The 25,303-nt window shown below is 42.4% G+C and overlaps 1 pseudogene; it reads left to right on the top strand.

Annotated features, from left to right (window-relative positions):
- LOC125538069 (uncharacterized) overlaps window positions 1–24,918 on the top strand; it is a 28,173-nt pseudogene extending 3,255 nt beyond the window's left edge.
- Window positions 24,919–25,303: the final 385 nt, after the last annotated feature.

The following is a 25,303-nucleotide window of genomic DNA, read 5'->3' as shown; positions in this document are numbered from 1 at the left end:
ATATATTACATGGGATGTTGTGAAGATTGCTTAACTTGCGACATTGCTTTCAATGCGGTTATGCCTCTAAGTCGTGCCTCGACACGTGGGAGATATAGCTGCATCGAGGGCGTTACAAGTTGGTATCAGAGCCTTCCCCGACCTTAGGAGCCCCATTGCTTGATCGTTATTAGCGGCGGAGTTGTGTCTAGAAAAATGTTTTGAGTCATTTAGGAATTATATATCGGAGAGTTTAGGAATTCTTTTTACTCCCTAGTCCCTTCATCGCTCTGGTAAGGCATCCTGACGTAGAGTTTTGACTCTTCTCTTCTCAAATTTCACTCAAAAAATTTAGGATCACGCGGGTATCTTGGAATCGTTCCGATGGTTTTGTGACGAGAACATTGTTCTTGGTGCCTCCTGTCTTTAGGGGTTGTGGCAGTGTCCCGGGGAGTTGAGCTCCGAGGTGTTGTCGTCACAATTTTATCGTTGTTGTTCTGGAATACCTGAGTTTAGTACACTGACATCGAAAATCTCTTTTATGCAGTTCGTTGGTGAGATAACGTCGACGCCACCCAGTACTGGGGCGGGTGTTCGGGAGTATCGCCATAACTTGTATAACGGATGCTTTTCGAAGGTTGAGGTAGATGGTTTCCGAAGTTTTTCTCGGTTATGTGTTGAAGGATGGATACAGCTGGATGTAGGATTTGCTAGATTTGGGTGAGATATTATGCTTCCCCTGTATCCCCAACACCTGATTGCATAACCGGAAAGGTTCGGGAGTTTCATAGGTGGGAATTCTTGTAGCTCTAGTTCTTCTTCCACGGATATTTGGTTTGAGATTGGGATTTCTTACCGAGTATTCGTTCTTGATCCGTACCTTGTTGATTTATTCCTCTACCTAAATTCTAAGTGGCTTCTCAATTTATGGATATGTGACCATTTCAAGTGGAATGCATTCGTTCATTTTGTTCGGCTGTGAAGACTATATGTTGCAATTTCTACGCGTTTGATTCAGCTTCATTTTATTTGTCAATGTGCTAACGGTTGTCACCCTCTTCAGGATGGCTCCCGCTAAGAGCACCAATCAGAATCAGAATCAGGATCCGCCACCACCTCCACCTCCTCCGGAGGCATGGCAAGCTGTGATGGCCGCAACCAATGCAAACACATAGTTGATCATGCAAATTCTTCAAGAGCGCAATCAAGCGAACCAAGGCAACAATCAGAATAACTTTGCTACACTCAACCAGTTCCTTGCTAACGGGCCAAAGACTTTCAGCAATTGTGTTGAGGCAACTGATGCTGACGATTGGCTTGTGGATCTGTGCAAGCATTTCGAGTGCAGTAACGTCAGGCCTGAGGACTTTGTCAAGTTCGCTTCCTTCCAACTCAAAGACCAAGCTGCGGAATGGTTCCAGCAATACAATGATTCCAGAAGAGGCCGTGTGATTACCTGGGATGAATTCCGTCAAGATTTCAAAGCTCATCATATCCCTCAGAGCGTGGTTGAAAGGAAGCGTGAGGAATTCCGCAACCTGAAGCAAGGCTCTTTGTCTGTCTATGACTACAACAAGTTGTTTCAGAAGCTCGCCCGCTTTGCTAAGCAGGACGTCCCTGACGAGAAGAGCATGATATACCAGTTTAGGGGTGGTCTCAGAGAAGAAATCCAGCTAGCTCTTGTTCTCTTTGAGCCCTTGAGGTACGATGAGTTCTACAACATGGCATTGAAGCAAGAGACTGCTCAACTGAGGTGTGATGCTTCCAAGAAGCGAGTCAAAGATGCTACTCCTTCTTCCTCTACTCAAGTGGCCAAGCAGCAGAAGTATTGGCTTCCTCCTCCGTTCCGTCAGCCGTATCAGAAGAGCAAAGGTGGCAGTGCATCTTCCCACCCACCCAACCCTGGCTTTCAGAACAAGACTTCGTCTCAAGATCCAGGATCGAGTGCTCCGTATCACCGTTCGCTTTCAGAGGTCACGTGCAACAAGTGCCAACAGAAGGGTCACTATGCCAACAAGTGCTTCAACCAGAGACGTCTTCCTCCTCCTCCTGTGAGATCGGGAAGTATAGCTGTGGTAAAGCATAACCCCAAGCACGCCAAGGTCAATTTGCTGAATGCAGCTCAGGCAGAGGACTCGCCAGATGTCATCATGGGTAACCTTCCTGTTAACGATATTCCAGGTAAAGTTCTTTTTGACACCGGTGCATCGCTTTCTTTTATTTCAACACCATTTGTTGCCAAGCATGATTTTATGACCGAAAGGATTCCTGTCCTGTTGAAGATTGTGTCTCCGGGCAAGCAAATGACTTCTAACAATTGCGTCCCGGATGTCTCTATCACGTTGGGCGATTACAAGTTTCTTTCTTCTCTGGTGGTTCTTGGTAACTCGGATATTGATCTTATTCTCAGGATGGATTGGCTTTCTAAGCACAAGGCGCATCTTGATTGTGCAGCCAGGCAGATTCAATTGACTTATTCGTCTGAGGATGTAATTGTCTTTGCCGCTCGTGATGCTACCATCCGTCTGTTTTCTCTCAATGAGAAGGGTGAACTGGATGCCATCTCGCAAATTCCAGTCGTTTGCGACTATCAAGACGTCTTTCCAGAAGAGCTTCCAGGAATGCCTCCGCACCGGCCAGTTGAATTCGTCATCGATCTTGAGCCTGGCACGGAACCGGTGTGCAAACGTCCTTACAAGCTCGGACCTGAAGAGTTGAAGGAGCTGAAGAAACAACTCAATGTTCAAGAGAGAATGGGTCTCATCCGACCTAGTTCTTCTCCGTGGGGTTGTGGTGTTCTTTTTGTGAAGAAGAAGGATGGAACGGACGGACTTTGTGTTGACTACCGTCCATTGAACTAGAAGACTATCAAGATCAAATACCCACTTCCCAACATCAACGAGCTGTTCGAACAACTCAAAGGTGCCCAAGTATTCTCCAAGCTTGATCTCCATATGGGTTATTACCAGATTCGAATCCGTGAGCAAGATATTCCCAAGACGGCTTTCAGGACAAGCTTTGGTTCACATGAATACACTGTCATGTCTTTTGGCCTCGTCAATGCTCCTCCGACTTTCTCTCGCATGATGAACTTCATCTTCAATGCCTACACCAATGACTTCGTTTTGGTCTATCTCGACGACATTCTGGTCTTTTCAAAGAACAAGGAAGATCATGCCAAGCACTTGCGTTTGGTACTCGATAAGCTCAGTGAACACAAGTTCTACGCCAAGTTCTCCAAGTGCGAATTTTGGCTCGATGAGGTTCTTTATCTTGGTCATATCATCTCTGCCAAGGGCATTGCGGTGAATCCTGAGAAGGTGTCTGCAATTATGAACTGGGAACCACCTCAGAACGTGAAGCAACTCCGTAGCTTCCTCGATCTCGCAAGCTACTGTCGAAGATTCATTGAAAACTTTTCTAAGATCGCGAAGCCTCTCTCAAATATTCTCCAGAAGCACGTCAAGTACGTTTGGTCTCCGGAATGTGACATCGCTTTCAACACTTTGAAAGAGAAATTGGTCACTGCTCCAGTTCTGACTCCTCCTGATGAATCCAAACCGTATGAGGTCTTTTGCGATGCCTCTCTCCAAGGTCTTGGCGCAGTGTTGATGCAAGAGAAGAAAGTTGTGGCTTATACCTCTTGCCAGTTGAAGCCCAACGAGAAGAACAACCCCACTCATGACCTCGAGTTGGCGGCAGTTGTGCATGCTCTTTTGACTTGGAGACATCTCTTATTGGGAAGAAAAGTGGACATTTTCACTGACCACAAGAGTCTCAAGTACATCTTCACTCATCCTAATCTCAACCTTAGGCAAACTCGATGGGTCGAAATGATTCAAGAATATAATCCGAGTATCGAGTATACTCCAGGCAAGGCCAATGTGATTGCTGACGCATTGAGCAGGATGGCTTATTGCAACAGTCTGATTCTCAAGCCTTATCAACCCGAGCTTTGTGAAGCTTTCCGCAAACTTAATCTGCAAGTTGTTCCTCAAGGTTTCCTCGCCAACCTTCAAGTCTCTCCTACCTTGGCAGACCAGATTCGCCAAGCTCAGCTTCTTGATGCTATGGTGAAAAAGGTGAAGATTGGGATTGCCAAGAGTCAACCCAAGTACAAGTGCTACCGCCTTGATGACAAGGATACTCTCTTCTTCGAGGATCGTATTGTTGTGCCCAAAGGTGACCTTCGTAAAGTGATCAGGAACGAGGCTCACAATTCTCTCCTCTCCATCCACCCTAGGAGCACGAAGATGTATCAGGACCTCAAGCAGGCTTATTGCTGGACTTGAATGTAGCGCAAGATTGCTCAGTTTGTGAATGAATGTGATGTCTGCAGAAGAGTGAAGGCAGAACACCAAAGGGCAGCTGGTCTCCTCCAACCTCTTGCCATTCCAGAATGGAAGTTTGACCACATTGAGATGGACTTCGTGACTGGGTTTCCAAAGTCCAAACGTGGAAATGATGCTATATTCGTTGTCATCGACAAACTCACTAAAGTGGCTCACTTTCTGCCTATCAAAGAGTCAATCACTGCAGCTCAATTGGCGGAACTCTATACCTCTCGAATTGTCTCTCTGCACGGTATTCCACAAGTGATCTCTTCAGACCGTGGCAGCATCTTTACCTCCAAGTTTTGGGATTCTTTTCAGAAGGCCATGGGCACCAACATCTGCTTCAGCACTGCTTTCCATCCTCAAACTAGCGGTCAAGTCGAGCGTGTTAACCAGATTCTTGAAGATATGCTCAAGGCTTGTGTGATCTCCTTCGGCATGAAGTGGGAGGACTGTCATCTATCCAGAGGTGCAACCCATGTATTTTTGTAATGTGTGTGGTGACTAGCACAAGCTTGCAAAGTGGTGCATTCGTTAATGCTGATTTCAGGGACTTAGCATTTCCACTAAGTCCTTGATCTGTTTATCTCAATATGCCATATGTTCATGTTGTTTGCTTGTGATCCGTGCCTCTTTTGATGATGGTCAGTAAGGATGTTTTGTTAATCTTGTAGTGCTCTATCCATCCATGTATTTTTGCAATTATGGAGCACCCTAGCTTGAGTCAATCGAGCTCTACTTTTGCCATTTCATGAATCTGGGCAGATTGTCTACTTGTTAGCAATTTTGCCGAGGATGTTGTAGTTGATCCGTGCATTTTATGCTATTGTTCTTGCCATGTCTAGCTTGTATAATGTGTATTCTTGATGGGTGTATGCGTAGATTGTCATGACTTGCTCTGTAGTGAGTGCATCGAGCTCGCAAATATGCCTACTTGATATCTGATTTGCATGCTCCAGTTTTTCACTAAGTCTGTGATCTAATTATGTTTTTGCCATGTTCACATGCTTGCAAATGTATTTTCTGATCCCTTTTAGCTCAAGGTCACTAAGGGACTTTTGTTAAGCTCTTTGAGTAGCTCCAATCCATGCTTTAGTTTTCCATGTTCAGGTCCTGTAGTATATAGTTTTCATGCCCAAAGTGTGCTACCTGATCTGAAATTCCAGACAAGTGTTAATTTCACTAAGTCTGAAATCTGTTTACCAAATGCATTTTTGCCATGCTTATTTGAACCTGTAAATGGATGAATTAGCCATAGCTCAATGTTCCTCTTTTGTTAAGCATCATGAATGGATCCCTGCCATGTATTTTGATGCCATGTTTGGGTGCTGTAGCATGTTCATCTTGATGCATTTAGATGGCTACTTGCTGCAAATCGCAGACCGTTGTCATATTTAAATTGCCTGCCATTTCCAAACCATAACTCCGATTCCGGCGTTCTTTATATCGTTTTCAAGCGATTTCATCTCACCTTTCCAGTGGAACACTTGGATTTCCAAGTTGAGGCCAGGTTCATGCATTCCTTGTCAAATCTTGCATATGCATCGCATATCGCATCCCGCATAGCATACCATGTTTGCATCTTGTTGTTTGAGTTTGCACGTGGTTGATTGTGTCCTTGTTGCTTGTTTGTCTTGTTTGGGTAGAGCCGGGAGACGAGTTCGCTAACGAGGAGCCCGTTGAGTTTGCTTTCGAGGATCCAGTCAACTCTGGCAACTTTGCAGGCAAGATGATCATACCCTCGAAATCACTACTATCTTTGCTTTGCTAGATGCTCGCTCTTTTGCTATGCCTATGCTATGATGCCTACCACTTACTTTTCATGCCTCCCAAATTGCCATGGCAAACCTCTAACCCACCATGTCCTAGCAAACCGTTGATTGGCTATGTTACCGCTTTGCTCAGCCCCTCTTATAGCGTTGCTAGTTGCAGGTGAAGATTGGAGACCGTTCCTTGTTGGAACATTATTTACTTGTTGGGATATCATTACATTATCTTGTTATCTTAATGCATCTATATACTTGGTAAAGGGTGGAAGGATCGGCCTCTCTCCTAGTGTTTTGTTCCACTCTTGCCGCCCTAGTTTCCGTCGTATCGGTGTTATGTTCCCGGATTTTGCGTTCCTTACGCGGTTGGGTTATAATGGGAACCCCTTGATAGTTCGCCTTGATTAAAGCTTTTCCAGCAATGCCCAACCTTGGTTTTACCATTTGCCACCTAGCCTCTTTTTCCCTTGGGTTTCCGGAGCCTGAGGGTCATCTTATTTAACCCCCCCCCCCCCCGAGCCAGTGCTCCTCTGAGTGTTGGTCCAAACTGAGCCACTTGCAGCGCCACCATGGGGCAACTCGAGGGTTGGTTTTGGTTGTATGTAGTGTTCATCTGAGTGTGCCCTGAGAACGAGATATGTGCAGCTCCTATCGGGATTTGTCAGCACATTCGGGCGGTGTTGCTGGATTTGTTTTAACTTGTCGAAGTGTCTTGTAGAACCGGGATACCGAGTCTGATCGGAATGTCTCGGGAGAAGTTCTATTCCTTCGTTGACCGTGAGAGCTTGTCATGGGCTAAGTTGGGACTCCCCTGCAGGGATTTGAACTTTCGAAAGTCGTGCCCGCGGTTATGGGCAGATGGGAATTTGTTAATGTCCGGTTGTAGATAACTTGAACCTTAACTTAATTAAAATGAATCAACTGTGTGAGTTACCATGATGGTCTCTTCTCGGCGGAGTCCGGGAAGTGAACACGGTGTTGGAGTAATGCTTGCCTCAGGTTGTTCTCTAGTTATTCGTTCGCGCTTTGCCTTCTCTTCTCGCTCTCTTTTGCGGACAGGTTAGCCACCATATAAGTTAGTCGCTTGCTGCAGCTCCACATATTTATCTTGCCTTACCTATAAGCTTAAATAGTCTTGATCGCAAGGGTGCGAGATTGCTGAGTCCCTGTGGCTCACAGATTACTTCCAAACCAGATGCAGGGCCTGATGACTCCGTTCCAGATGACGCGCTTGAGCTCAAGTGGGAGTTCGACGAGGACTCTCGCCGTTACTATGTGTCTTTCGCTGATGATCAGTAGTGGTGCCCAGTTGGGGCGATCGGGACAGTGTCGCATGTTGGGTTGATCTTTCATTTTGGCGCCGTAGTCGGGCCATGAGTGATTGCTTGATGTAATGCTATTTATGTACTCTGATTAACGTGGCGAGTGTAAGCCAACTATGTATGTCCCCTTTTATTATATATATTACATGGGATGTTGTGAAGATTGCCTAACTTGCGACATTGCTTTCAATGCGGTTATGCCTCTAAGTCGTGCCTCGACACGTGGGAGATATAGCCTCATCGAGGGTGTTACATGTGGGCCCCTGGTGTTGATTCTTTTGCCAATATTTTTTATAAATTCCAAAAATATTCTCTATGATGTTTCAGGTCATTCCGAGAACTTTTATTTCTACACAAAAATAACACCATGGCAATTCTGCTGAAAACAACGTCAGCCTGGGTTAGTTCCATTCAAACCGTGCAAGTTAGAGTCCAAAACAAGGTCAAAAGTGTTTGGAAAAGTAGATATGATGGAGACGTATCAACTCCCCCAAGCTTAAACCTTTGCTTGTCCTCAAGCAATTCATTTGACAAACTGAAAGTGATAAAGAAAAACTTTTACAAACTCTGTTTGATCTTGTTGTTGTAAATATGTAAAGCCAGCATTCAAGTTTTCAGCAAAGATTATGAACTAACCATATTCACAACAACATTTAGGTCTCATGTTTACTCATATCAATGGCATAATCAACTAGCGAGCAATAATAGTAAATCTCGGATGACAACACTTTCTCAAAACAATCATAATATGATATAACAAGATGGTATCTCGCTAGCCCTTTATGAGACCGCAAAACATAAATGCAGAGCACCTCTAAAGTTCAAGGACTGACTAAACATTGTAATTCATGGTAAAAGAGATCCAGTCATACTCAATGTAAACTAATAGTAATGCATGCAAATGACAGTGGTGCTCTCCAACTGGTGCTTTTTAATAAGAGGATGATGACTCAACATAAAAGTAAATAGATAGGCCCTTCTCAGAGGGAAGCAGGGGTTTGTACAGGTGCCAGAGCTCGATTTTGAAATAGAGATAAATAATATTTTGAGTGGTATACTTTCATTGTCAACATAACAACCGAGAGATCTCGATATCTTCCATGCTACACACATTATAGGTGGTTCCCAAACAGAATGGTAAACTTTATACTCCCCCACCACCAACAAACATCAATCCATGGCTTGTCTGAAACAACGGGTGCCTCCAACTAACAACAATCCTGGGGGAGTTTTGTTTGCAATTATTTTAATTTAAGCATGGGACTGGGCATCCCGGTTACCAACCACTTTCTCGTGAATGAGGAGCGGAGTCCACTCCTCTTGAGAATAAGCCACCTAGCATGGAAGATATAGACAGCCCTAGTTGATACATGAGCTATTCGAGCATACAAAATAGAATTTCATTTGAAGGTTTAGAGTTTGGCACATACAAATTTAATTGGAACGACGGGTAGATACCGCATATAGGAAGGTATGGTGGACTCATATGGAATAACTTTTGGGGTTTATGGAAGTGGATGCACAAGCAGTATTCCCGCTTAGTACAAGTGAAGGCTAGAAAGAGACTGGGAAGCGGCCAGCTAGAGAGAGACAATAGTCATCAACATGCATTAAAATTAATCAACACTGAGTGCAAGCATGAGTAGGATATAATTCACCATGAACATAAATATCGTGGAGGCTATGTTGATTTTGTTTCAACTACATGCGTGAACATGTGCCAAGTCAAGCCACTCAAATCGTTTAAAGGAGGATACCTCCCTATCATACCACATCACAACCATTTTAATAGCATGCTCGCATGCAAGGTAAACCATTATAAACTCCTAGCTAATTAAGAATGGCATGAGAAACTATAATCTCTAATTGTCATCGCAAACATGTTTCATTCATAATAGGATGAATCAGGAACGATGAACTAATCATATTTACAAAAACAAGATAGGTTGAGTTCATACCAGCTTTTCTCATTTCAATCAGTCCATCATATATCGTCATTATTGCCTTTCACTTGCACGACCGAACGGTGTGGATAATAATAATAGTGCACGTGCATTGGACAAAGTCGGAATCTGCAAGCATTCAATACAAGGGAGAAGACAAGGTAATATGGGCTCTCGGTTAAATCAACAATAGTGCATATGAGAGCCACTCAACATTTTCGTCATGGTCTTCTCCTCTCGACCCCCAAAGAAAAGAAATGAAACAAAACTATTTACACGGGAAAGCTCCCAACAAGCAAAAGAAGAACGAGAAATATTTTTGGGTTTTCTTTTAATTACTACTACAGGCATGGGAAGTAAAGTAGCTAAAAGCTACAACTAATTTTTTTAGTTTTTATTAAGGTTTTTCAAACACACAAGAAGAAGGCTTAGAAAAGAATTAAGCTACCATGGATAGTACAATGAAACAATATGAGCACCAAAAATTCTCACGAGTGTGTGGAGATGAATGTAATGTCGGTGAGAAATAAGTACTCCCCCAAGCTTAGGCTTTTGGCCTAAGTTGGTCTAGGGCCATGGCTCAAAGCTGCCCTCTCCGGTGTACGAAGGAGTGTCCTCTGGATGCCACAGGTTGGCGATCTCCTCTGGATCCCACTGATAAACAGACTATCAATAAGGATCAAGGGGTGGCTCGGGCTCGGGCTCTGGAGCTGGTGTCAAGCTCCAGTATGCATGAACGGCCTCCGGCAAAACGAGGTACATGCCTGAAAATATGTTAAACAAAGAGGGTGCATGCAAGGTAATAATCTCACAGTAATTTTTATCAAATATCAATTTATATTTAAGCATCTTCTTCTTATCTTTAACAATGAAATCATGTGCTACCATACTCTTATAATCTGGAAAAATAGGGGGCAGCAACTTTTCCTATTTCTCATAATGCCTAATAGGTATCCTAAAGTGTGCAGCAAGGCGCGAAGCAAAGATGCCTCCGAAGATGGGACCCTTTGTTCGGTTCAGATTTAATCGTTTAGCAACAATAGCGCCTAAACTGAAAGTGGTATCATGTAACAAAGCATGGCGCAAAATAACAATATCAGGGGTGCTGAGATTTCCACTGTTCCCGCAACCAATCAAGCATCTACTAGCAAATATTGCAAAGTAACATAGAAAAAGAAAATGTATGCTAGTAATTCTTGCATCGGAAACTTTCCTCGTTTCCCCTACAGTAACTGTATCAATAAACCCCTCCACATCATTACGATGTGGTTCCTCTATGCTGCCTGCAAAGGGGATCTTACAGACCCGGCAAAAATCATATAGTGACATCTCCTTAACCTCGTCATATAAATGGAATTCCACTGAAGGTGGTGATTTCTTAGGATGAAAGTAGAAATTTTGCATGAAAATATTAGTGAGGAGGAGATACTGTTCGCACTAGTCGCGGAGGAAGTCGATGAGGCCTGCATTCTTAGCCAAATAATAAAAGTCCTCATAAATCCCGGTTGCTCTCAAGAACTCATCACAAGGCCATTTGCATGACCGAACCTCCATAGTGCGACGGAGATTATATTTGGGATTCTTATTCTCTTCACTTTGCTTATCCTTCGAGCTTCGGCTCGAAGAGCCCCTCAACAATCTTTTCATCATTTTCTTTCTCTGAAAAATTTCTAAAATTTTTAGTGACTCAAAATAAAAGTGAACCAAACTCAACAAGATTGATAGCAACCACTCCTACAAGTGCCTAGAGGCTGTATCATGCATTAAAACTACTTTTGACCATATAAATTTGACATGCAAGCTCAAGGACAGGGTCACCTAAGCAGCAAAAATTTGCAATAAATAAAGCACTAGAACAAAAACTAATTGGACCATTGGAGGAGTCACATGCCGAAGAACAATCACCAAAGCAGTTTTGTGAATGGAGCTTTGAGCTAGGAGATCGAAAATGGCAGCAAGATGAGCTTGAACTCGGGTTTGAGCTGGTGGATGATTTTTTCTGGAGGAAGACGAAGTGTGTGGGTGCAAGAATAAGTGGAGGGGGCCCACGTGGGCTCCACGAGGCAGGGGGCGTGCCTAGGGGGTGGGCGCACCCTGGACCCTCGTAGTCAGGTGGTGGATTCCCCAGGTGTGTTCTCAGTGCCAAATATTCTTAAATATTCTAAAAAATCATATAAAATTTTCAAGACATTTGGAGAACTTTTATTTTCGGGGTATTTTTTATTGCAAGGATAATTCAAAAAATAGATAGAAATACTATTTTTTTCTTTATTTAATCTAAATAACAGAAAGTAAAAGGAGGGTACAGAGAGTTTTTCTTTCTAACTTCATCCATATCATGCTCATCAAAAAGGAATCCATTAACAAGGTTGATCAAGTCTTGTTAACAAATTCTTTTCGAACAACATGAAACCGGAGAATTTTCGAATAACACTAAGTTACCTCAACAGGGATATTCACGTCCCCAACAATAAGAATATCATATTTCTTCTTGACAGTAGGAAGAGGAAATTCAAAACCACCAATAGTAAATGTTGAAGTTTTTCTAATAGAATTAATGCTGTGGACTTGAGGTTGTTTCCTCAGAAAGTGTACCATATGCTCATTACCATTAACATGAAAAGTTACATTTCCTTTGTTGCAATAAATAATAGCCCCTGTAGTATTCAAAAAGGGTCTACCAAGAATAATAGACATACTATCGTCCTCGGGAATATCAAGAATAAAAAAGTCCGTTAAAATAGTAACGTTTGCAACCACAATATGCACATCCTCACAAATACCGACAGGTATAGCAGTTGATTTATCAGCCATGTGCAAAGATATTTCTGTAGGTGTCAACTTATTCAAATCATGTCTACGATATAAAGAGAGAGGCATAACACTGACACCGGCTCCAAGATCACATAAAGCAGTTTTAACATAGTTTCTTTTAATGGAGCATGGTATAGTTGGTACTCCTGGATCTCCCAGTTTCTTTGGTATTCCACCCTTAAAAGTATAATTATCAAGCATTGAGGAAATTTCAGCTTCTTGTATCTTTCTTTTATTTGTGACAATATCTTTCATATACTTAGCATAAGGATTCATTTTAAGCATATCAGTCAAATGCATACGCAAAAAGATAGGTCTAATCATTTCAGCAAAGCGCTCAAAATCCTCATCATCCTTTTTCTTGGATGGTTTAGGAGGAAAAGGCATGGGTTTCTGAACCCATGGTTCTCTTTCTTTACCGTGCTTCCTAGCAACGAAGTCTCTCTTATCATAACGTTGATTCTTTGATTGTGGGTTATCAAGATCAACAACAAGTTCAATCTCTACATCATTGTTATTGCTAGGTTGAGCATCAGTATGAACATCATCATTAACATTATCACTAGGTTCATGTTCATTACCCGATTGTGTTTCAGCATCAGAAATAGAAATATCATTGGGATTCTCAGGTGTGTCAACAACAGGTTCACTAGAAGCATGCAAAGTCCTATCATTTTTCCTTTTCTTCTTCTTAGAAGAACTAGGTGCATCAACATTAGTTCTCTGAGAATCTTGCTCAATTCTCTTAGGGTGACCCTCAGGATACAAAGGTCCCTGTGTCATTTTACCCCCTCTAGTCACAACTCTAACAGCATTATCATTTTTCTTATTATCTAATTCACTGAGCAAATCATTCTGAGCTTTAAGCACTTGTTCTACTTGAGTGGTAACCATAGAAGCATGTTTACTAATAAGTTTAAGTTCACCTTTAACTCTAGACATATAATCACTCAAGTGTTCAATCATATACGCATTACGTTTCACTTGTCTACCAACATAAGCATTGAAGTTTTCTTGTTTAACAATAAAATTATCAAACTCATCCAAGCATTGGCTAGCAGGCTTATTACGAGGAATATCACCTTCATCAAATCTATAGAGAGAATTTACCTTTACTACTTGTGTCGGGTTATCAAGACCATGTATTTCTTCAATAGGTGGTAAATTCTTGACATCTTCAGCTTTAATACATTTTTCTTTCATAGATTTCTTTGCCTCTTGCATATCTTCGGGACTGAGAAATAGAATAACCCTTTTCTTCGGAGTTGTCTTAGGAGTTGGTCAGGAAGTGTCCAATCATTTTCATTACTCAACATATTATTCAATAGCAATTCATCTTGATCAACAGTTCTTTCCCTGAAAACACAACCAGCACAACTATCCAGGTGGTCTCTGGAAGCATCGGTTAGTCCATTATAAAAGATATCAAGTATTTCATTTTTCTTGAGAGGATGATCAGGCAAAGCATAAAGTAATCGGACAAGCCTCCCCCGAGCTTGTGGGAGACTATCTTCTTCAATTTGCACAAAATTATATATTTCCCTTAAGGCAGCTTGTTTCTTATGAGCGAGGAAATATTTACCAGAGAAGTAATAAATCATATCCTGGGGACTACGCACACAACCAGGATCAAGAGAATTAAACCATGTTTTAGCATCACCCTCTAATGAGAATGGAAATAACTTAAGGATAAAGTAATAGCGAGTTTTCTCATCATTAGTGAACAGAGTGGCTATATCATTTAATTTAGTAAGATGTGCCACAACGGTTTTACATTCATAGCCATAAAAAGGATCATATTCAACCAAAGTAATTAACTCACGATCAACAGAGAAATCATAATCCTTATCGGCAATATAGATAGGTGAAGTAGCAAAAGCAGGGTCATGTTTCATTCTAGCATTCAAGGATTTATCTTTCATCTTAGCTAACAATTTCTTAAGATCATATCTATCATTGCAAGCTAAAAAGTCTCTATCAGTTTCTTCATCCATAACATAACCCTCAGGCACAACAGGCAATTCATATCTAGGGGGAGAATCTTCATCATCACTTTCATCAATATTATTAGTTTCAATAATTTCATTCTCTCTAACCCTAGCAAGTTGTTCATCAAGAAATTCACCTAATGGCACAGTATTATCTAGCATAGAAGTAGTTTCATCATAAATCTCATGCAAAGCAGAACTGGCATCATTAATAACATGCGACATATCAGAATGAATAGCAGGTGTAGGTGTCACAAGTTTACTCATAATAGAAGGTGAATCAAGTGCATAGCTAGATGGCAGTTCCTTACCTCCCCTCGTAGTTGAGGGATAAATCTTGGTTCTTTCATCTTTCAAGTTCTTCATAGTGATCAACAGATATAAATCCCAAGTGACTCAAAGAATAGAGCTATGCTCCCCGGCAACGGCGCCAGAAAATAGTCTTGATAACCCACAAGTATAGGGGATCGCAACAGTTTTTGAGGGTAGAGTATTCAACCCAAATTTATTGATTCGACACAAGGGGAGCCAAAGAATATTCTCAAGTATTAACAGTTGAGTTGCCAATTCAACCGCACCTGAAAGACTTAATATCTGCAGCAAAGTATTTAGTAGCAAAGTAATATGGAAGTAGCGGTAATGGTGGCAAAAGTAACAGTAGCAGTATTTGTAGTGATTGTAACAATGGCAACGGAAAAGTAACTAAGCAAAGATCAATATGTGAAAAGCTCGTAGGCAATGGATCAATGATGGATAATTATGTCGGATGCGATTCCTCGTGCAACAGTTATAACATAGGGTGACACAGAACTAGCTCCAGTTCATCAATGTAATGTAGGCATGTATTCCGAATATAGTCATACGTGCTTATGGAAAAGAACTTGCATGACATCTTTTGTCCTACCCTCCCGTTGCAGTGGGGTCCTATCGGAAACTAAGGGATATTATGGCCTCCTTTTAATAGAGTACCGGAACAAAGCATTTACACTTAGTGAATACATGAACTCCTCAAACTACGGTCATCATCGGGAGTGGTCCCGATTATTGTCACTTCGGGGTTACCGGATCATAACACATAGTAGGTGACTATTGAATTGCAAAATAGGATCAAGAACTCACATATATTCATGAAAACATAATAGGTTCAAATCTGAAATCATGGCACTCGGGCCCTAGTGACAAGCATTAAGCATAGCAAAGCCATAGCAGCATCAATCTCAGAACATAATGGATATATACTAGGGATCAAACTCTAACAAAACTAACTCGATTACATGATAAATCTCATCCAACCCATCACTGTCCAGCAATCCTACGATGGAATTACTCACGCACGATGGTGAGCATCATGAAATTGGTGATGGAGGAAGGTTGATGATGACGATGGTGATAGATTCCCCTCTCCGGAGCCCCGAACGGACTCCAGATCAGCCCTCCCGAGAGTGATTAGGGCTTGGCGGCGGCTCCGTATCGTAAAATGCGATGAATCCTTGTCTCTGATTTTTTCTCCCCGAATGTGAATATATAGAGTTAGAGTTGAGGTCGGTGGAGCCTCAGGTGCCCACGAGACAGGGGGCGCACCCAGGGGGGTGGGCTCGCCCCCCACCCTCGTGGACAGGGTGTGGGCCCCTGGTGTTGATTCATTCGCTATTATTTTTTATAAATTCCAAAAATATTCTCCGTGAAGTTTCAGGTCATTCCAGAACTTTTATTTCTGCACAAAAATAACACCATGGCAATTCTGCTGAAAACAGCGTCAGTCCGGGTTAATTCCATTCAAATCATGGAAGTTAGAGTCCAAAACAAGGTCAGAAGTGTTTGGATAAGTAGATACGATGGAGACATATCAGCTCGCGTGAAGAAAGAGGTCGGTCGGCGTTCGTGGCGGCTCGCATGCAAAAAGAGGTCGGTCAGTGCATCGTTGCGGAGGGTAGCAACGCATGCAGGTAGGCTAGCTATGTGCATGCATAGTAGGCTAGTTGGACTTGTCATGCATGCATAACAGGCTTCTATCAGTGCGGTGCATGCATGGCCCAACATTCTAACCACGGCCCAATGGGCGAACAGCGACACCGTCCGACGCGACCCCACTCATCATGACCGGGCGACCCAGTCAGCGCGGCCCCAGTAGTCGGAGTTAACGGTTAAAGCACTGACCCGATGGCATCCACCGTTTGTGACCATTTCTGAGGGTTTCAGACAAGAGAGTGGGGAAAATTGAGCAAATGTTAATAGTATGGGGATGAATGAGTATGGCAAAGGAGCCAGGGGCACAAATGTAAAAATCCCTTAGTTATTTGCTACAGCTTTCTTCATGTCAAGTATCAGTTCCTCAAACCATGAGATAATGCCACTCTTGGATACCAGAGGAATACTTTATGTGCTATCAAACATCACTTTGTAATTGGGTGATCATAAAGGTACTCTATAGGTATTTTCAAAGGTGTTTGTTGGGTTGCATGGATTGAGACTGGGATTTGTTGCTCCATGTGACGGAGAGATATCCCTAGGACCTTTCGGTAATATAACATCACAATAAGCTTTCAAGCATGTGACTAATGAGTTCAGTAATGGGATCTTGTATTACGGAACAAGTAAAGAGACTTGCCGGTAATGAGATTGAACTAGGTATGGAGATACCGACGATTGAATCTAGGGCAAGTAACATATCACCGGACAAAGGGAATTGCATACAGGATTGATAGAATCCTTGACATCATGGTTCAACTAATATGGGCATCCAGGTCCCGCTATTGGTTATTGACCGGAGAGGAGTCTTGGTCATGTCTACATGATTCTTGAACCCGTAGGGTCGCACACTTAACGTTCGGTAGCGCTAGGGTAGTATTGAGATATTAATAGTGGAAATTATGAAGGTTGTTTGGAGTCCTGGATGGGATCCGGAATGTTACGAGGAGCTCCGAGATAGTCCAAAGGTAAAGATTTGTATATGGAAAGTTGTTATCGGGGTTCCAGAAAAGTTAGGTTTTTTCGGTATTGTACCGGGAAGCATCCAGAAGGTTACAGAGGACTCCGGAGGGTCCGGAAGTCCGTAAAGGGTTCCACCACATCCCATACAGTAGCATGGGCTGGAGGGGGCACCCTAGCCTTTTTGGGCCAGGTGCATCAGCCCCTACAAGGCCCATGCACCTAGGGAAGGGAAACCCTAAGGGGGAGGCCCCTCCACTTGGCTAGGAGGGCACTCCTCCCCCTTGGCCGCCGCCCCCTTCCTTGGGAGGGGGATAGGGATATACCTCCCCTCCCTCACCCTTATATATAGTGGGAAGGCGCAGGGGGCATCCAACCCTTCTGCGCTTGCCCCGTTTTTCTCCTGTTACTCCTCCATGTTCAGTCAGCGTTCGGTGAAGCCGGAATTCCGTTGACACCACCACCACCATGTCGTTGTGTTGGTTCAGATCTCATCTACCTCATCTCCCTCTCTTTTTGGATCAAGAAGGAGAGGACGCCACCGAGCCGTACGTGTGCTAAACTCGGAGGTGTTGTCTGTTCGGCACTAGATCGGATTGGATTGCGATTGGATCGTGAAGAGTACAACTACATCAACCGCGTTACGGCGCTAATGCTTTCAGTCTACAAGGGTATGTAGACACACTCCCCTCTCATTGCTATACTTCTCCATAGATAGATCTTGGGTGTTCATAGGAATTTTTTTTATTTTCGTGCTTTGTTCCCCATCAGTGGTATCATGAGCTAGATCTATGCGTAGATGTATATGCACGAGTAGAACACAATGAAGTTGTGGGTGTTGATGTTCATATTGCTCACTTCCTTTTTCTTATTTGGATTAGGTGTTATTGTGGGATGAAGTGGCTCATACTAACCTTACTTTCCACGCACAAGAGACCGGTTCCACTAACTGACATGCAACTTGTGTTGCATAAAACTGGCATTGCGGGTGTCTGTCTCTCCTACTTTAGTTGAACCTGATTTGACAAAGGCGGTCCTTGCAGAAGGTTAAAAGGTAACTTGAATATAACCGTTGTAGTTTTTCTTAGATAAGAACGGTTCTTACAGTTTTCCCTAGCAGCCACGGAAAAATTGCAACAACAAAGTATTGGAAGTCTAACTTGTTTTTGCCGGGTATGTTGTGAAGTTGTATGGCCAAAATGTGATGTGATATATGTTGATGTATGAGATGATCATGTTTTTTAATAGGTTAACGATGTGCATGTCGATGAGTACAGCAACCAGCCGGAGCCAAAGGGTTGTTTTTAATTTATTGTATGACATGTGTGTCAATGATTTAATGCCATGTAATTGCTTTACTTTATTGCTATGCGTTAGCAATAGTTGTAGAAGCAATAGTTGGTGGAGGAAACACGTGACGACAGAATGATGGAGATCATAGTGTTATGCCAGTGATGATGGAGATCATGCCAGGTGCATTGGAGATGGAGATCAAAATCACAAGATGATAATGGCTATATCATGTCACATATATCTATTACATATGATGTTTATCTTTTATGCATCTTATTTTGCTTAGGATGAGGTAGCATTACAAGATGACCCCCTTCACTTAATTTCAATATAAAAGGTGTTCTCCCCAAGTATGCACCATTGCAAAAGTTTGTCTTTCAAAGTACCTCATGATGATCGGGTGTGATAGACTCTACGTTCACATACAACGGGTGTAAGCCAGTTTTACACATGCAGAATACTTGGGTTAAACTTGACGATCCTAGCATGTACATACATGGCCTCGGAACACAGAGGAATGGAAGGTCTAACATGAGTCATATAGTAGATATGATCAACATGGAGATGTTCACCATCGATGACTACCCCATCTCACGTGATGATCGGACATGGGTTATTTGATATGGATCATGTAACACTTAGACAACTTGAGGGATGTTGATTTAAGTGGGAGTTCACTAGTAATTTGATTAACTGAACCAATTATCGTGAACATAGTCTAAATGTTTTCGCAAATTATGTCAAGCTCTCTTGGTAAGTGGAAATCGGTAAGGAAAAATTTATATTACGTGCTGAAATTTATTGTCACTTGTTACTATGGAAGACAATCCTTTGAGGGGTTTGTTCGGGGTATCTTCACCTCGATCGGAAGCACAAAGAGTTGCCCCTCAACCTACTGCACCTACTGGACATATTAGTTATGAGATTCCTTCGGGTATGAAAGAGCAACTACTAGCTAATTCTTATGCAGGAGACGGAAGAACACATGCCGACATGCATTTGATACATGTGGATGAAATTTGTGGATTGTTTAAGCTTGCAGGTTTGCCCGGAGATGAATTCAATAAGAAGGTTTTACCTTTATCTTTGGGGGAGAAATCACTGACATGGTATAGGCTATGTGATGATATTGGATCTTGGAACTGGAATCATTTGAAATTGGAATTTCACCAAAAGTCCTATGCATCTAGTTCATTGTGATCAGAATTTATATATATAGGGTCACGCTATTCGTCACCCTGGGTGAGGAATAGTTATTCTTCACCCCCCCCCCCCTCTATTTTACCATCAATACACCGTAATTTTACGTTCCGTAAGTTTTGTCTTATTTCCGACGCAAAAAGAGACCGTAAGAAATATATAATCGCCGTAAAAAATATTTTATGTTATGTAAAATTATAAACGTAAAAACATAGTCTAAAATACACATAAACTGCAAATTTTCTTGTCTTATGACCTATATTTTTATTTACTTATGTCAAATTTTATGTAGTGAATCAATAGAAATGTAACTATTTGAATTTCAAACGTAATTTAATTATGAAATGATCGTAAGATTACCTCGGGTGAAGAATAACTTATTCTGCACCCTGGGTGATGAATAGTAACACTATATATATATATATATATATAATTTGTCTCATGAAGGAGAAGGTATCGCTCTAGCTTGGGGGAGGCTTAAGTCAATGTTATATTGATGCCCCAATCATGAGCTCTTAAGAGAAATTATCATTCAGAATTTTTATGTTCAGCTTTCTCATAATGATCAATCCATGCTCGATACTTCCTGTGTTGGTTCTTTAATGAAGAAGACTATTGAATTCAGGTGGGATCTTTTAGAAAGAATTAAACGTAACTCTGAAGACTAGGAACTCGACGAAGGTAAAGAGTCAGGTATTAAGCTTGAGTATGATTGTGTTAAATCTTTTATGAATAACGATGCTTTCACAAGTTTAGCACTAAATATGGACCTAACTCTGAGATAGTAGCCTATTTTTGTAAATCATTTGCTACTCATGTTGATCTCTCTAAGGAGAAGTGGTTTACACCTATTAGAGAAGAAATTAAAGAACCAGATATAATTAAAGATGAAACTATTATTTACAATGTTGATCTAGTTCTGCCTACTGCTTATATTGAAAACTCACCTTTCCCTGTCACGATAAAGGAACATGCTAAGGTATCAACACTGGTTCGCAAAAGCAATATTAAAGCACCTAAACCCTCTGAACAAATTAAAGTGGAACCTAGTGTTGCTATGGTTAAAGATCTCTTGGTCGATAATATTGATGGGCATGTTATTTACTTCTGTGATGAAGCTGCTAGAATTGCCAAACCCGATGAAAATGATAAACATAGACTTGTTGTTGGCATGCTTGTCGTCTCAGTTAAAATAGGAGATCATTGCTCTCATGGCTTATGTCATTTAGGTGCTAGTGTGAGTGCTATCCCTTTTACTTTATACCAAGAAATTATGAATGATATAGCACCCGCTGAAATAGAAGCCATAGATGTCACTATTAAACTTGCTAATTGATACATCTCCAATGTATTTACAATTTTTGATTGTTTCATGTTGTTATATTATCTTTCTTGGATGTTGTACAATCATTTTATAATCATTTTATATCATTTTTGGGACTGGCCTATTGACATAGTGCCTAGTGCCAGTTGTTGTTTTTTGCTTGTTTCGTACATCGCAGGAAATCAATATCAAACGGACTCCAAATGCAGCAAAACTTTTTGTGGAATTTTTATGGACCAGAAGACACCCAATGGGCTGGAGAAGCACTTGGGGATGCCCCGAGGGAGCAAAACCCACCAGGGTGTGCTTGGGCCCCCACGCGCGCCCAGGTGGGTTGTGCCCACCTCGGTGGCCTCCCGCACCGCCTCTTTGCTCTATAAATACCCCAATATTCCAGAAATCCTAGGGGGGTTGATGAAAATAATTTCCAGCCACCGCAAGTTCCAGAAACACTAGATCCAATCTAGACACCATCACGGAGGGGTTCATCATTCTCATTGGTGCCTCTCCGATGATGTGTGCGTAGTCTTTTGTAGACCTACGGGTCCGTAGTTCGTAGCTAGATGGCTTCCTCTCTCTCTCTCTCTCTTGATTCTCAATACAATGGTCTCTTGGAGATCTATTTGATGTAACTCTTTTTACGGTGTGTTTGTTGGGATCCGATGAACTTTGAGTTTATGATCAGATCTATGTTTTTTACATGAAAGTTATTTGAGTTCTTTGATCTCTTATATGCATGATTACGTATAGCCTCGTATTTCTTCTTCAAATCTTTGGTTTATTAGGCCAACTAGATCATTTTTTCTTGCCATGGGAAGAGGTGCTTTGTGATGGGTTCGATCTTACGGTGCTTGATCCCAGTGACAGAAGGGGAACCGACACTTATGTATCATTGCTATTAAGGATAACAAGATGGGGTCTATTTCTACATAAATAGATCTTGTCTACATCATGTCATCGTTCTTATTGCATTACTCCATTTCTCCATGAACTTAATACACTAGATGCATGCTGGATAGCGGTCGATCTGTGGAGTAATAGTAGTAGATGCAGGCAGGAGTCGGTCTACTAATCTTAGACGTGATGCCTATATAATGATCATTACCTAGATATCATCATGATTATTTGAAGTTCTATCAATTTCCCAACAGTAATTTGTTTACCCACCGTTGCTATTTTCTCGAGAGAAGCCACTAGTGAAATATACGGCCCTTGGGTCTCTTCTTTATTATATTTGCCTTCGCGATCTATTTTTATTTGCTTTTATTTTCAGATCTATTAATACAAAAATACAAAAATACTTTGCTGCTTTTCTTTTATATTTATTTTATCTCGCGATCCCGCGAGATCTATTTATCCAATCCACTACAATTTTACCTATCTTTTTACCCATGAGGAATTGACAACCCCTCTCTTACGTCTGGTTGCAGGTATTTGTTCTTTGTGTGCAGGAGCTGTTTATGTGGTGTTGCGTGGTTCTCCTACTGGTTCGGTAACCTTGGTCTCATCACTGAGGGAAATACCTACCGTAGATGTGCTGCAGCATCCCTTCCTTTTTGGGGTAATACCGACGTAGTTCAAGCCGCATCAAAAGGAATTTCTGGTGACGTTGCCGGAGAGGATTCGTCACCCGTCAACTAGCCAATTTCTGGCGCCATTGCCGGGGAGACATCATCAACATCTACCAGTTTCCTAATCAGAAATATCCTCTCCTTGCAATTTACATTATTTGCCATTTGCCTCTCATTTTCCTCTCCCCCACTTCACAAAAAATTTCCGTTTTATTCGCCCTCTTTTTCGTTCACCATTTTCTCGTCAGATCTGTTTTTGAGTGCAATCTTGTTGCATAGTCACAATGACTCAAGAGAACACCAAGTTGTGTGATTTCTCCAATACCAACAACAATGATTTTATTAGCACTACGATTCCTCCTCCCGCCACTAGTGCGAAGTCTTGTGATATTAATATCGATTTGTTGAATCTTGTTATGAAAGATCAATTTTCCGGCACTCCTAATGAGGATGCCACGTCCCATCTTAACACATTCGTGGAATTATGCAATATGCAAAAGAAAAAAGATGTGGACAATCATATTGTGAAGTTGAAATTATTGCCGATTTCTTTGCGAGATTGTGTAAAAAATTGGTTTTCTTTTTTGCCTCGCAATAGTATCGATTCTTGGGATAAGTGCAAAGATGCTTTTATTACTAAATATTTTCCGCCTGCAAAAATTATTTCCCTTAGAACCTAGATCATGAATTTCAAGCAACTTGAACAAGAGCATGTTGCACAATCTTGGGAAAGGATGAAATTAATGCTAAGGAATTGCCCAACTCATGGGTTAAATCTTTGGATGATCATACAAAAATTTTATGCGGGGGTTGACTTTTGTTTCTCATAATCTTTTGGATTCCGCCACGGGTGGTACTTTTATGGAAATTACTTTGGGTGAATCCACCAGATTGCTTTATAATATTATGGCAAATTATTCGCGATGGCATACCGAAAGAGTTCCTACTAGTAAAAAAGTTAATTCAGTTGAAGAAATTTCTTCTTTGAGTGAAAAAGTTGATGCTCTTATGAAATTGGTTGGTAATAAAAGTGCTCCTATTGATTTTAATGATGTTCCTTTGTCTACTTTGATTAAGCAAAATAGTGATGCCATAGATGTGAATTTTATCTCGCGAAATAATTTCAATGACAATGCTTATAGAGGTAATTTTAATCCTAGACCTATTCCTAGTAATTCCTCTAATAATTATGGCAATCCTTCTTATAATAATAATAATAATAATAGGAACACCTCTGATCTTGAGAATAATATTAAAGAATGTATCTCTCCATAATAATAAAGCACGGATTGAGTCTCCGGGTTCACCGTCGCAGCAAGTTTGCAGAAAGGTCCTTGTGCTTTTTGGTAAATGAACCCGCAGTCCCTATTTGAGTGGATCTGAGAAAACGTTTTGGTTTTGCAAACTAATCCCTGCATTTTGTAAAAATTCCTTTCGCTCTCCTTTCTTCTATCTTATCCTCTTCATCGCACCGATGGCTGCCCCTCCCCTCCCGTCGGCTCTCTCGGCGTCTCCCTCCCCTGCCCTGGCTCTGGCTCCCCCCTCTACCTCCAGCCCTCTCGGCCCCTTCTCCGTCTCCGGCCTCCCCGGGCCCCCTGTAGGCGCCTAGGCGCCTAGCGTCCTCCACGGCTGCTGCCAGCGCCTCCACTCTCCGTTCCTCTTTGTTGTGCACAGCAGCAGGAGGGGCCCTGATGGGAGCGTGCTTCTGCCCCCCGTCGCGGCGCTCCCCTCGCCGACCGCGTTGAGAGTACACCTGCCGGTCTCAGTGTCCACCTCAAACGCCCTGATCCACCACAAGGACACCCTGATCCACAAGGCCATCCCGGTGCCCACGCCCGACGGCAAGGCGATGGTGGCCGTCATCTACTTCCAGCCGCACCGCCAACAGTGGGCCACGGATCGACCCGGCAAGAGCACCTGGAAATCTGTGAGGCCGAGCAACATCCTGGTCGTGGTGGACCTGGCGCTCCACCGCGGGCAACTCTACGCCAACACCCGCTTCAGGGTTGTGTACGTCTTCCTAGAGTTGCACGGGCTCGGCTCCGCGTCCCCGATATCATCCCGTCCGTGATGCGGAGGCCAACCTCGCGCGTGGAGAGCAACTTCCTCGTGCAGACCCCCGGCGGCGCATCCAAGTGGAGCTCGTCGAGGCGGCCGTGGGTGAGGAGTTCATGGTTCGCGTGCTGGACGAGTGCGGTGGGACATGGGAGGAGGAGGACGACATTGGCAACGTTGCGGTGCCCATGGACGCATCCGGCACGGTGGCTGTGTCCACAAGGGAGTGCCCCGGGCTAAGGCCCGGCACCGTCTACTACAGGGACCTCAACAGTGGTGAGACACGGGTTCGGGCGTACAGCCTCGCCGGCAAGCACAAGAAGGTCGAGGTCGTCGAGTCCCTCTCTAGGGCGAAGGGAAACAAGCGGTCGTGCTTCTGGTTCACGTCGCTCTATTCATAGTGACAGTGAGTCCTGATCATGATCAACGTTCGTTTTTAGCCTGATCGTCTGATCGTGATGCAATGTCTGCGAGTTGTGCAATGTTCATCGAGAGTCTGTAGTATCTCTTTGAGCACAACTTATTCACCTGAACCTTCTCCAGTTAAGCGGCACTCCAGATTTGACAAAGATGCTCTTAAAAATATAGATATGATTAACATTTTAGTCTTGTTCAGTTTGATTCATACTGCTTCTATATGATCACCTGTAGGAAAAACTGTCTATGCCAATGGTGGGCTCCATGCCGAGTGTTATTTCAGAATAACTATGTGGACTTTCTTCTTTACCATTTGTATGACCCTTTTTTTGTATGATTACTTTTTGCATAGTAAGCTCTTCCATGATT

This window comes from Triticum urartu, chromosome 2A (genome assembly GCF_056163025.1).
Source record: "Triticum urartu cultivar PI428250 chromosome 2A, HENAU_Tu73, whole genome shotgun sequence".
NCBI lineage: Eukaryota > Viridiplantae > Streptophyta > Magnoliopsida > Poales > Poaceae > Triticum > Triticum urartu.
The sequence above is the reverse complement of the archived record's forward strand: the minus strand, read 5'-3'. Positions and strand labels throughout refer to the sequence as shown.